Here is a 13,029-nt window from a genome sequence, read left to right as displayed (position 1 = left end):
AATTTTCTTAGACTGTAAAAGACTTGAGTATTGGTATTTGTAGGCATATCTGGTATTTGCAGTGGATAGTAAAGGGTATGTTTTTAATTTTTGAAAAACTTTACCTGCTTTATGTCAGAACTTTGATAGTGTGAATTAAATTCCACAGTTTAAAATGATCCTGCAAAATTAATAGCAAGGTTCTCTAGCTTTTTTGTATAAATATGAACTAGAAACAAATCAGATTTTTTTTTAAATTGGCTTACAGCCATGTTCCTTTGTGTTGTGTTTTCAACATCATAGTTGTTTTTCAGTGACATGCATGGTACTGTCTTTCTTCTTCTGTGAAGCTTGCTGATTTTTTTTTTTCTTCCTGTGACTGTCAAACATTGTCTTTTGGTAGGATGAACTTTCTCTTTTGAATTATTACTGCAACTAGTAACAAATAAACATGAGGTTATACTGCATGAGCAATTTCCTCCCTCAAATTCAAACTCAGGTTTGATTTTTTAAATTTTTTTTCTTGACCTGATTTTAAATGAATGGGTTTTACCAACATTCCAGCTTGTAGATTATTTCTTCTGTATGTTGACTGTATTCTCACTTAACATTTTTAACTGGGTTTTCCTGACAGCTTTTATTCCAGTCTTTTCATTCATTAGCCTGTGTCTATAGAGAGTGTTCTTTGTATGATTTTCCTTCCTTTAAATTTTCTCATTCTTTTGGTTGAATTTCTAAAGATAGTTACTACTTTCTCTGCTTTTTAATGTACTTTTCCAGACTTTATCTGCACTTAATTTTAGTTTCCTTAAGCTGGTTAGATTTCAAATCCCTTTTGACTGCATCATCACTAATGAAGTGGACCATTGTCTGTTACAGAGGACAGCTGGCACAGATTGAGATTTGTCCTTTCTGTTAATCTTTCAGCCTTAAAACAGGTAGCTGTGTGCGCAGTACTGTTGGAAGTTTTCCCAGCCATGTGATAACCCTCAGATTGTTCCCAGAGGTTGGGAGAGTGCAGTCAGTTGGCCTTTATCAGAAGTATTTCAGGACTTATTCTGACATGATGATTTGCATTTCAGTGTTTGGGAAAGTTTTAGTCATTAATATATTGATGCAACCTTTAAGGTTAACCTTGTAAGGCATTGTGTTGTAAATTCAATAGTTAAGCCAGTTACCAGCTAGAGGCTAACTCAGTTTATCTGTGATCTGCTTCCTAAAAGGCCTACTCTGTGAATCATTAATATTAAATCTTAGGCTTTGAATGAGTCTGCTAGCTGTCTAGAAAAAACCCCCAAACTGTACCAAACAACCAAAAAAACCCCCAAAATAAACACCCCCCCAAACAAGCAAACATACAATCAATCTGAACAGTCCATCCAACTCCCTCATCCACTTAAATTTTCTGGTTTGGTAATTTTTAGGAGGTTTACATTTTCCTGCTCACTGTAACTTCTCCATTCTAATGTTATGTGGCGTGTTTGGCTTCTGTTGCATTCTGTATTTCAGAACAGATACACTAATCTTAAGATTTTTAAGACAAGATTTTCTGCCCCACCCTGTATATCTGTCCTCCCTGAGCCAAGTATGCTTCTAACAGGAGTATCTCACAAAATGTGTTGTGTCAGTTGAGTTATATTTTTGTTTACTTTCCGAGATTTCCATCTACCCTTGTTTTTATTCCCATAGTTCTTGTGTTTGCTGAGAAGCAGAAGTTCACAAGGAAGCTCTGGAGATATTCTGCTGTTTGCCACCTTCTCCTCCCTGTCACCCTTTAGCTACCCACACTTGCCACTCATTTCTTTGGAGCTGTGATCTAGGTTGCCATTTGTAAGTCTTGTTATTTTATTAAAGAGGACAGTCTTTGCCTTTAATTTGCTCACTGGTGATTTGAATGACAGCAGAGTTTTAGCCTGCCAGGCTGGGAAGCACAGATGGCACTTCACATGGCTGAGAAAAAGTGGAACTCTGGGGAAAAGAAGCATATGTTTTCCTGGATTTGAGAGAGCTGAAAGAGGTCCAGTGCTTGAAGTGTTTTTCCAAATTTTCCCCAAATTTGCACTACACATGCAATAGTGTAATGTATTAGCAATGTCACTCTAGCATACACGAAACTTTGCAAAGTGAAAAATGTGGGCCTGCAGACACTGAACAACAGTGATGTGTCTTCCAGGAATAATGGGATGTGTCAGCTAGGACCATGTAAATAAAAGGGAGAAATCAGTCAGGTGGTAGAGGTGTGTTTTGAAGGAGAGGAGCAGGAAAGAACTTGAGAACTCTACAGTGTTACATAGGTTTATTACCTTCCGAGTCACCTACCTCCTGGCAAGTGGATAGATTAAAAATGTGTTTATATTTGGGATTTTTTTAACACTTAACTCTTCATTTGGCCCTTTAATATGTCCGTGAAAGAAGGTAGCGGATTGTGCACTGTTCTGTGTACTGCATCAGTTTTCTAGAGTGTTCTGAGTTTGTGCCTTGAGGAACCATTATGTGTCAAAATTTCAATATCATGAAGAGACTTTGTACTTTAAAGCAACTATTTATACTTTCTTCTGTAAAGGATAAACACTTAATGATACAAAATTTTGTTCCTTGTTGTCTTAGAACAAGGTCAAACTAGCAAAGTAGTGTGACAAATTAAAGCAAGTGTGGGGAGATCTTTATCTTTTATACTTATTTTGACAAATATTGAGGAATAATGCTCCCAGATCTGGCTTGATTGAAAGTGGAGCTTCATCGACCAACTTGTATGTCCTTCTCAAATCAGTGGCAATCAAAGTTTATTTGAAGGTGAACCTCCTATACCAAATTGAACTGCAGAAAGAATCCTGTGCACTTCTCTGCAAAACAGGAAATATTTGATGGTTATTTTATTTTATAAAGTTTTCAGTTTTACAAATACTGTACCTCAGAGCTACCTCTGATATCCTGTATATATCCGAAGGGAATATTTAATTTTTTCTCCTATTAGTGCATAGTTTATCTTCTTCTGAGTCAGACACAATTTGCCATTCTCTAAAGGTGGGATTTTGAGAGATGTGTCTGATCTGTCCTGTGGTATTGGGAAAGTAGTTCTGGCCTGGCATATGGGTCTAGTGTCTGTGTTCAGAGTTAAATCAGTTTGCCCCAGTCAAATGGAGAAGGGATGGGAGAAGTGTTTCTTTTTTTTTTTTCCTCCTTGCTGCAACCCTCTGTATTCCTAAGGTGATGCAGGTATTTTCGTCTAACACTTCTGTAGTTGGAGTCACTAAAGCGTGGCATCTTTGAACTCTATTACCTTGCTCTTTTGCTTACAAATTTTGCGTCTTTTTAAAATGCTACTTAAAGTATATGAAGAGTTTTGATGAAATGTTTTGGACTTGGTTTTGATTGTAATGTAGGAGACTCGATTGAACACTGCAGATGTTATTGAATCCTTTATAAGAATGTGAATTTCTTTAATAAATAGATTAATTAAAAAAAAAAAAAAAAGATAAGAAAAAAGGTAATGATGAGTCTGTGTACATCCAGCAATTCAAAGTCAGAATTGGGCATGTAACTAAAATTTCCTCTCCATAAGATCGCTTCATGACTTCTATTTCCAAAAAGATATGTGTAAGAGGGCAAATTTATCTGGAAGAAACTGCTGTCTAATTAGTGATATTTGTAAATACTCTAGAAGTGGTTGAAGCACAAGTGCAAAGATTTTTTTAAATACTTTACATTATGAATAGAATTCAAATCTCAGGAATTTATTTGCAATACTAGGCTGCAAAATTGTAAATTTTTGATATTTTGAATGTTTCAGAGTAGGCTGGCTGTTCTAAGATAATCATAATTTATGTAAAGTGACTGTCTATTCTTTTTATGGAACTGTGGAAAAAAACCTGAAGAGCTTTATTTCTGTCCTCTTAGTAATGTAGGACATGGTGATTTGCTCAGCCTAGTAGGACTGGAAGGCCTTTTGGTACTGCTTGCAATTTTATTGCTTACAAATAAATCAGCTTGTAAATTTAGTAATAGTTCCTTTTGTTATATGAAATGTAATTGTTTCCACTTCATGCATACCATGAACCAATCTATCTAAATCTATTTTTCCATGTGTGTGGCTCACATAATGTACTACCTTCTACTTGTTAATGAGGTTGGAAATATGAACTTGTCAGAAAGTACATAATATTTCTTCATACAAAGGTAAGATAAGCATCCTTCTAGACCATACTCTAATGTGTTCCCTGTAGGGCTACCTCTTGGAACACGTGGACTCCAAATTTTGTTCTGCTTGGCTTCTTGAGTCACCTTCAGCTGAAAGTTTCACCTCTCCATTTTTGTGAAGCAGGCAGTGTAGTTGATTTGATGAGAGCTACAATAAAAGAAGGAGTTATTTGTCCTGATGTTACTTTTTATACATACAGTAACTCGGTTGTATTCTTTGTTTGAATTTCTGAGATACTTTATCACAGCAGAAGCTATAACCTTTTCATTGAGCACCTTAGCCAAAGTATATCCAAACTATCAGTCTCAAATAGAAGTGAAAATAGGCTATCTCTGTATTTCCCTCAGGCTTTCCATTTTTGGAAGTTCATGGGCTCTGACTTTGTAGGTGCTGATTACTTTAAATAATTTATTACATGAATAGGAAAACACTGAATTCAGATTTGTTTTTTATCACTGTTGCTGCTTTTGAGTGCTTTAGAGTTGCCAGTTCATCTTGTTCATATAGCAGTACAGCTGCTGAAGCTTCCCTTTGAAATAGAAAATCACTTAATTTTTATTCAAAAATAAGACTAATTTGTCAGAATTCTCATTGCAGTAAAAGTCAGTTATCTGAAACATTTATAATTTTTTTCCCTTTGTACCTGTTCCTGGAACTATTGTTGCTTTAATTGGTTTCCTGTTTATTTCTTTTTTCTTGCTTTCATTCCTTTCCTTGAAGTCAGGTTCACAAATAAGCTTTTTCAACAACCAGTTTATTGCTATTTCAGAGTCTGATAGTGCAGCTTTTGATTGCTTTTCTATTAAATGGCCAGGAATCAAGGTTTGGTTTGGTAGTGTGCTGCCATTCTGAATTAGTGAGACAAGTGTTAGGAAATGATGTACAAACTCCATGCCTTGATAACCCCAAAGTAAGATTTTGTTTAAAACTGTTGTTTTCTTCACTGAAAGAGTTGTCAAGCACTCTAGCAGGCTGCCCAGCGAAGTTGAGTGTCCGTCCCTGAGTGAATTTAAAAGATATGTAGGTGTGACTCTTAAGGACATGATTTACTAGTGGACTTGGCTGCGGTAGGTTTATGGCTGGACTTGATAATCTTAAAGGTCTTTTCTAACCTAAATGATTCTGTGATAAAAACTAATGATCTTTTCCTCTTCTACTTTCAGAAAATTTCCTATGCTTCAAAATGAAAGTGAGGAAGAAGAGTCCCCAAAAGTATTAATTTGAACAATAATTATTACTTGTAAGTACTTCTCATTCTTTGTGATGTTGCCTTCACAACTGAAAACTGCTCTTCTGTTGATAAGTCTTTGTCAGCTGAGAGAAGGATTGCAAAAGAGAGGTCAGGTCCTCCACTTCTCACTGATCACTGACAAAATGGGTCAATCAGATACCTGTTTCACCTTTCATCTCCTTACACCTATTTTTCTCTCCCTTCTCCTCTTTTGCCTCTCATCTCTAAAGAGAAATTCTTTGGTAGGTTCATTATGTCCCCTCTGTATTACATACAAAATCCTGTATTTCTTTGGCAGTATTTCTGGGCCCTTTCCATCTGTATTGCAGATATTACATGTATTTCTCAGAGATAAGCTGTACCTCTGCAGAGGTTGGGCACAGCCCTACTCCATGAAGTTTTTCAAGACTTAGAAGCAACTAAGCTGTTGTGGGTGGACAGTATTGTGTGCTCTGGGATATCCCAGATCCAGTGCTAGTTAATGTTTCAGATTCTTATGGTTTTGAAGGCCTGGGCAAGCCTCACAATAGTCATGTTTGAGGACACATTTTTTTTATTTGAATAAAACTTAGCAGAAAGGTAACTCTTTTCATTTTGAGAAGAATGCTTAATGAATGAAGTGAATTCACTGAAATATGAATCCAGGTGTGAACTTGGAAACCAAGCATATAACGACATTATTCTTTTTTTTTGCAACTGTGGAAAAGACGGTTATGATCAATATTCTTAACTATGATAAGAAAGTAGTGAAAATTTCTTAAACTTCTGCATTTGAACAAGTCAGACTAAGAGTTCATGCAAATTTGTTGCAGATTTGATGCTTTTACAGTTCACCCAGCTTCACTAGTGGTTGTCAAGCTGGCAACACCTAAAGTGCTCTCAATTACTTTGATTTATTTTGTGCACTTATAATACTAGAAGTACTGTGGTACTGTAAGAGTTTAATGAATCGTTTATTTAAAAAAAAAAAAAAAAAAAAAAAAAAAAAAAAAAAAAAAGGAAAAAAGAAATGGGATTTCAAATAATGTTCTAGGTACCTTCTGGCCAGGCCAGAACAAAGAATATGGTGACAGCTTTCCGAGTGTCCAGGTAGTGTCTTGAAACTGGGTTAGCTGTTGTGACTGCTTCCTGTTGTTGAGAGGACTTGTTTCCATTTCCTGATCCCAGCAATTTGTGGTTATGCTCTCCTGAAGTTGTTAGGCTGGGAATACATGATTTGACTTTGGAGAAGAGCAGCCTTCACACTAGAAGTGGCTGATCTTGCCAGATCCCTCCCAGCCATTGCAGTTAATCAGAATGGTTTATTGTAGAAACAATGATTCAGAGGGGAAAAAATCTGAGCAGGTAACTAGGAAATCTATAACATCTTTCCCTCACTCCACCCTCCAACTCTCCAGCCCAATGTGTGGTATCTGTGTGCTCCAGGCTCTGAAAATGAATGAAAGGTAGAAGAACTTTCATGACTTCTCAAAACCTCACCTGTAGTCAGAATTGGTTGGTCCCTTTGTTCTGGGTCCAGGACACCCTTGTACATGACGTTATGTAATACAACAATTTGTATCTTGATTTGATGTTTTGAAAATTAAAATTTGTTTCTTTGTGAAAGCCTGCTTGCATATGTAGTTACTTACTTTTGTACTTCCTGTTGTTCGGTGTTCACACTAACTTGATTTGTCTGGAAGCTGTGGTCATGGTTTGACTGTCTTTAGCAGAGATGAGTTCTTTCTTTTAGCAAAAAAGAGGCACAGTGGTTGAGAAGTGCATGAAACCTTTTCTTCCCTTTTCTGTTTAGTTTGTGTGGGAGGGTAATTAAAAGGATTTGTGCAGGTCTATGAACTGCAGTGCCTGGAGCTATAGTTAAGCCAGTGTTTGGTATGTGCATTGCTCAACTACTGAGGAAGGTTGGGCAGCAGAGGAAAGCTGATTTGGGCTAGATGTCTAGGGAAGATCTAGGTAGTGCTGGTGGCTTGAGACGAGTAACGGAGCACTGCAGTGAAGGTGATATCTTTCCTGTATTACTTGATTATGCAATCCATGGATTGTGTTGGATTTCTGCTTCTTTTGTTATTTTGCTGCATTTGAAATTATTTTCTGCTATCACAGTCTGGCTTGAGAAAACTGTGTTCCCATCCATATACTTATTAAATATTTTTTCCTGATTCTTTTCAGGTATAAAAAAATGTTTCCATGGTAGCCTTTCCTTTTTTTTTTCCCCAAATCATGTTTCACACTTAGTCTAATCCATTCCATCTATGAACTGCTGTTCTGTAGTTTGTTGAGAAATAAAGATGAAATCAACATTTTTTATTGCATTCTGAAACACTTTCTTGTCTTTTCTCAGATATTCTGTAAGTCAGATTAATCTGCGATAGGCTTTTCAAGATAAACTAATCCCTGGAAAAGGGCCTATATATCTTGAATTTTATTTATTGTAGGGCATCTAAAGTCTCAGATAGATATTCTCTGTTTCTACATATCTAAATGGATCAGTGTATGATTCCTGATGGAAAATACCTTTTCAGGAGGATAAGTTGCTGATTTAGCTCTGCCATTTTATCAGGACTATCCCTCTGTAGTTCTGGAGTATCTATGATCTTTCTTGCTACTTTCCCTCTTGCCTGAGGATCAGCGAAGTCTGTTTCTTGTTCTAACATTTGGCTTCAGTGTGCTCTTCTATCCTGGTAGGCATTTAGCTTGGATTCTTCTTTGAAAGATTGCTTCCTGCTCCTTTGTCTCTCTGAACTATAGTCTTTGTTAAAAGTGTTCTAGATAAGTAATTTCTGATGCAGCAGCACAAACAACAGACTTTTATGTTTTTCTTTTCAAGAAAAGAGGATGCTAATGGATCCATTGACACACGTTTACTGCAGTGAAAAATTATACCAGGCTGAGACACTGCAGAGAGGTTGGAAGATTGGTGGAGAATTTAACAAGAAGCAAGAAATTAGAATGAGCAGGGAAAATGGGTTTCAAGCCATTTAAGGGCAAATTTAAAATACTGCTTTTAAATTAAAGGAAAAGAAAACAAGTGAGTCCAGGAAAAGGAATAGCTGAGATTTCTGAAGAAAGAAATTGAGGGTTAAGAGCTGACCTTAAATTGAGGGTATCATGCACAAATAGTAGTTCTGAGAATATAACATCACACCAGGATGAATAAATGAAAGCGCTGTCATTCAACACTGTAAAAGTGATGTAAATCTCTTTGCACAACCTAGGGTAGAAATAGAGTCAACTAGGTCATTCTGTCCAATTTGGAGCTGTGCACTTAATGCACACAAAGAAATCAAAATTATCTTGCTGAATTTGAGAGTCTAGAAGAAAATCGTATTGAAAATATGATGCTTGATCCAAGACCTGTGAGGAGAGGTTGAAATAATAGGAGGCTGATTAAGGAGCAAAATTTTTCCGCCCTTAATTGTCTTATCTCTTTTGTGAATGAAGCATAGGGAGAGCAGCTTTTTGCTAAAGGTGCTGATAAGCACCACAGGATCTCTTTCTGCATATTGCAGTGCTTTTTTTATTTCAATTTTTTTTAGCTTAAATACTTCTTCCAATGGACCAAATAATGTTTCATCTTGAATGCATTTAAGTTTAGACTTAAATGGTCCAAATCTCAAACATCAACTGAAAATTTGAAAAAAAACTAGACATGATAACATGGATATTATTTGGCTCTGAATTAGTACTATTTTTACAGTGTCTGAAAAGCTGACTTTCAGGTACCACGGGTAGTCTGTACTTTAAAAATGTCTAGGACTAGTCTATTACATAAAACAGAACTTCTGTGTTGACTAATTGTTTAAGGGGACAAGATCAAAGGAAACAGCCAGGCAAGAAGTTTCCTGCTTCACAAGTTCTTTCCGTTAAATAGGTGGGGATGTACATCACAGGGTTTTTAAAAGCTTGTTTTTAGTATGAAATACATTTATCACACCTACACTATCTCTCTGTATCTGTGAGTTACGAGTTTTTATTTAATGTTGTCATTTTTAGATGAAATGGTAGAGGAGGAGATAGTCTTGCACATGTTTTACTGCTGAGTGAAAGAAATTGTAGTTGTCACGGGGAGAACAAGATGTGGATAAATGTCAAGGCAAATTCTACAGTATAGAAATATTCTGCAGTTGTTTTGGCTTTGCTGTTTTTTAAATGATGTAATTATACTATACTGATAATTCAGTACTTCTTTATTGTTTGGATTATACTAAATAGTGGTGAATAAACACTTCTGAAATTGGCAGATCCTGTTAGCATAGGAAACTCTTCATTTAATTGTTTGCACCTCAGTCTTGCTGGGTTTTTTTTGTTACTTCTTTTGTTCTTAAATAAATGTTGAAATAAGCCAAGTCTAAGGGGAATGAGAAAAATTAGATGCTTTCCAGTATGAGGAAAAAAACCTAATCAAGACAGAGGTTAATTATAGGGTGATTCACTTGAAACTGATCCTAATGATACTGTCTTTTAATTAGATTGATTTTGCCTAAGCATATTTGCTGTAACTCATGTTAACTGTATTCAAATTGGTTAATAAATCCAAAAACCTGTCAGTAAGGAGGGAACTTTCAAGCTCTAAGGAAGGCTCCCTCATTGCTGCATGGCAGGAGGTTCTTGGTCATTGGCCTTAGCTCTTGGGAAGAATACATTGCTCCTAATAAATGTCTAAATTTGATAGAAAGAGATTGCTAACTGTTAAAATGCTTGGGAAGTTGAACTGAAAGGTATTTGGATAGAGCCAAATGTGTGATTCCAGGTCTAGAGACCAATATTGTAGATTGCACTTATAAATTAGAGACAATGGTTTTGAACAACACAACCAGTAGAAGGAATGTAGAGGAGGAGGTATTAACTGCTGTATACTATATTAATGGGCTGTGGTGAGTGTATAATGGCTGGTTTGGAGTTCCTAACATTAATCAGAAAGAGTTCTAAGAGGTTTAGAAGAGCGCTGTGAAAATGCAGGTTCTGGGAAAGTGTATCTCGTTTTAGAGGTTTAAGAAGCTTGTTCTGTTGAAGTGTTACTTGAGAAGTTTTGAAGATTTGAACTTTAATCCTATATGAAAAGGCATTGGTGAGAGCTGAAAACAGACGTTTGGTAACTAAGTACTTGAGCAATTTATATGGGCATTATTTGTTCTCTCTCATTCTTTCTTTTAATGTTTGAATCTCATGGATGGTCTTAGTAAAACATGCCTTTTCTTGAAGAATATGTGTGGTGCTGGTGCAAGAAATAGGAGAAGGTGTGTGATCATTGGATCACAAAGCAAAGATGGTAGTCATGGTGTATTAGAATGCAACAAGACAGGATAGCAGAATATACACATTGTATGGAAAGAAGGCAGGGGTTGCCATTGGTCTTGCAGAGGGAGCTGAGGCCTCATATTGTCGCTCAGGAAACAAAGCTACTACAGAATACTACAGAGGAATCCCAATTCAATTCCTGGTGCAAATTCCAGTCCATATTCCCCTCTGGGGGGGGGGCAGGGTATTAATATACCCTTACCCAAGTCAGCATGTTACTGGTAACATTTTTCACAAGTACTATGTAAAATACAATGTGTCACAATAACAGGAATATAAATCTGTGGAATCCATCCTTGTCTCAAGGCGTTACCAGCTCCTTTTCTGCCAGCCAAATGCATTTTCAGACATCATGTTGCATCTTCTTATGCAGTAGTTGTATTACTCCTTTCTCTTTTCTATATGGTGTATAGTTTTTTCTCCTGTCAAACTAGTGGTAGAATCCTTCTCAATGAATGTTGACTTTGCAATTCTGCCACTGAACATGTTCTTTTCCAGGAAATACGCTAATGTTTTCAAAAAGTTCTATTTTTAATGGACTGCTTTTTGCGCCTTCCTTCCCAACCATATTAATATTTGTAGTATTATTATTTTTCTTTTTAACTGTTGAAAAGTATTCTTTTCCCATCTGTGCTTCAGATTGGCTTAGGAAGGCAGAACTACTGTATGTCTCTCTCTTGATTCATCACAGTGTAGAAATTCCCTTGTCTTGAAATGTGCTTTTTCCTGCATGTTACAGTTGCAGCACTGGGCAATGGTCATGGTTTTAGCATCTCTAAATGTATGAACTGTTTACTTTATATTTCCCTTCAAGCAGATAGTAGTCTGGAATTGCAAGCTTCTGGAGGGCAATCTTTCTGATTTGCACCGTTGTCCGAGGACTTTGATTGTGTTAGAGTTATGTGCAGTTGTGTTTGGCACAGATATGGTCAGAAGGGTACAAGGTGATTGCTGGTTGTCCTGTAAGTGTAAGAGTGAATGAATTTACAACTTGGTGCTTTTCTCACAGACCTGAGAGCACCACTCAGGGCTGTGCAGGTGGTCAGTGAATACTTGGTTTTTGTGCACCATCTGTGTCATGCATCCTTTCTTCTTGATTATCTTGTCTTCATTTCAGTGTGTTTTGGTGGTTGCTGAAGTCAAACAGATACAGAAAAATTATGTATGCTATTGTTACATGTTCACAACACTCCTCTGAGAAGAAATCGTGTCTTCTGGAGAGTGGCTGAATGAAAACTGGTGTGACGAGCCACATGTATTTTATAAAGGGTACACTAAAAAGCCACTAATGAAGTTGTGGGAAGTGGACTCTTGAGTCCTCATAATTTCCTGACTGCTGTGATTAGCATCCCACAGAGCATTGTAAAACAGTTCATTAATCATAGTCAGTGATAAAGAAGGCTCTGGAATGTCAGCTGTATTATGCATCTTTCCGTGGTTACAAGATCTTGGGAACAGGAGCCAGAATATTTACAAAACCGAGTATATGTGTGCTGTGATGGGCCACTCTTAGCAGCAGTATGACAATTAATGCTTTCTGGAATAAAGAATAAATGCAATAAGACTTTTTCTAGTGTACCAATGCTATTAGAATAAGTTCTTAAGTTATTTTGCTTAAAATGTTTTATGATCTTTGAATTTTTCTGGTACTAAACTATTTCTCTTTTAAATGAACATTCACATTAAAAATGCTTGCACTAGTTTTGTCCCACCTACTCCATTCAAACAACTGATGTAGTTGTGTTCAGTTTGCTGATCTACATGTTTTCTTATTATTTCGTAACCTTCTAGCCTAGTGTTCAAGATATTCCAGAAAACTAATTTACGTATACCTGGAATCTCTGTTTTTCAGTTAATAATTTTTGCTGTTTTTTCAGATCTCTGTGTAGTGAGACTCAAATCTCTTCTGTAAAGAAGCATCAGAAAAAAAATTGATATATTGATACAGAAAATAAACAGAACTTTGATGAAATTCAGTACTCCTGTGCATGTATGTGCTCTTTCCATGTAGCTGCTAACTAAGTCATGACCAACTACTTCTGTTGCTAGCTTGTATTTCAGTGGTATTTTAACCTGTACTGTTTCTTTAGAGATGTTACGGGCATGTTGTGTATCCATATGCACACAGAAAAGAATTTTAAAAAATTTTTCCTTTATGCCCTTTTTAGCAGTCATAGTATGAGGAAATGTTTTTTTCTGTTTTGTTCGCATCTACAGTACTTTTTCTAAAATGTAATTTATTCTGGTACTCTGCTTAAGGATGTAACTTTTTTGGTCTAATTCCCGGCCTGTTATGATGAGTAATCAAGTGTTCCTTTCATCT

At 36.4% G+C, this 13,029-nt stretch overlaps 1 protein-coding gene across 3 annotated transcripts in view; it reads left to right on the top strand.

The window, feature by feature from the left end:
* The first annotated feature begins 5,344 nt into the window (after positions 1–5,344).
* Positions 5,345–13,029, top strand: part of FUT8 (fucosyltransferase 8) — a 75,254-nt gene continuing 67,569 nt past the window's right edge. For all 3 annotated transcript variants that reach the window (XM_066321071.1, XM_066321069.1, XM_066321070.1), the window contains exon 1: positions 5,345–5,421. The gene's annotated coding sequence lies outside the window, so the exon portion shown is untranslated. The remainder of the gene's footprint in view (positions 5,422–13,029) is intronic.

Source organism: Sylvia atricapilla, chromosome 6, assembly GCF_009819655.1.
Source record: "Sylvia atricapilla isolate bSylAtr1 chromosome 6, bSylAtr1.pri, whole genome shotgun sequence".
NCBI classification, from domain to species: domain Eukaryota; kingdom Metazoa; phylum Chordata; class Aves; order Passeriformes; family Sylviidae; genus Sylvia; species Sylvia atricapilla.
The sequence above is the reverse complement of the archived record's forward strand: the minus strand, read 5'-3'. Positions and strand labels throughout refer to the sequence as shown.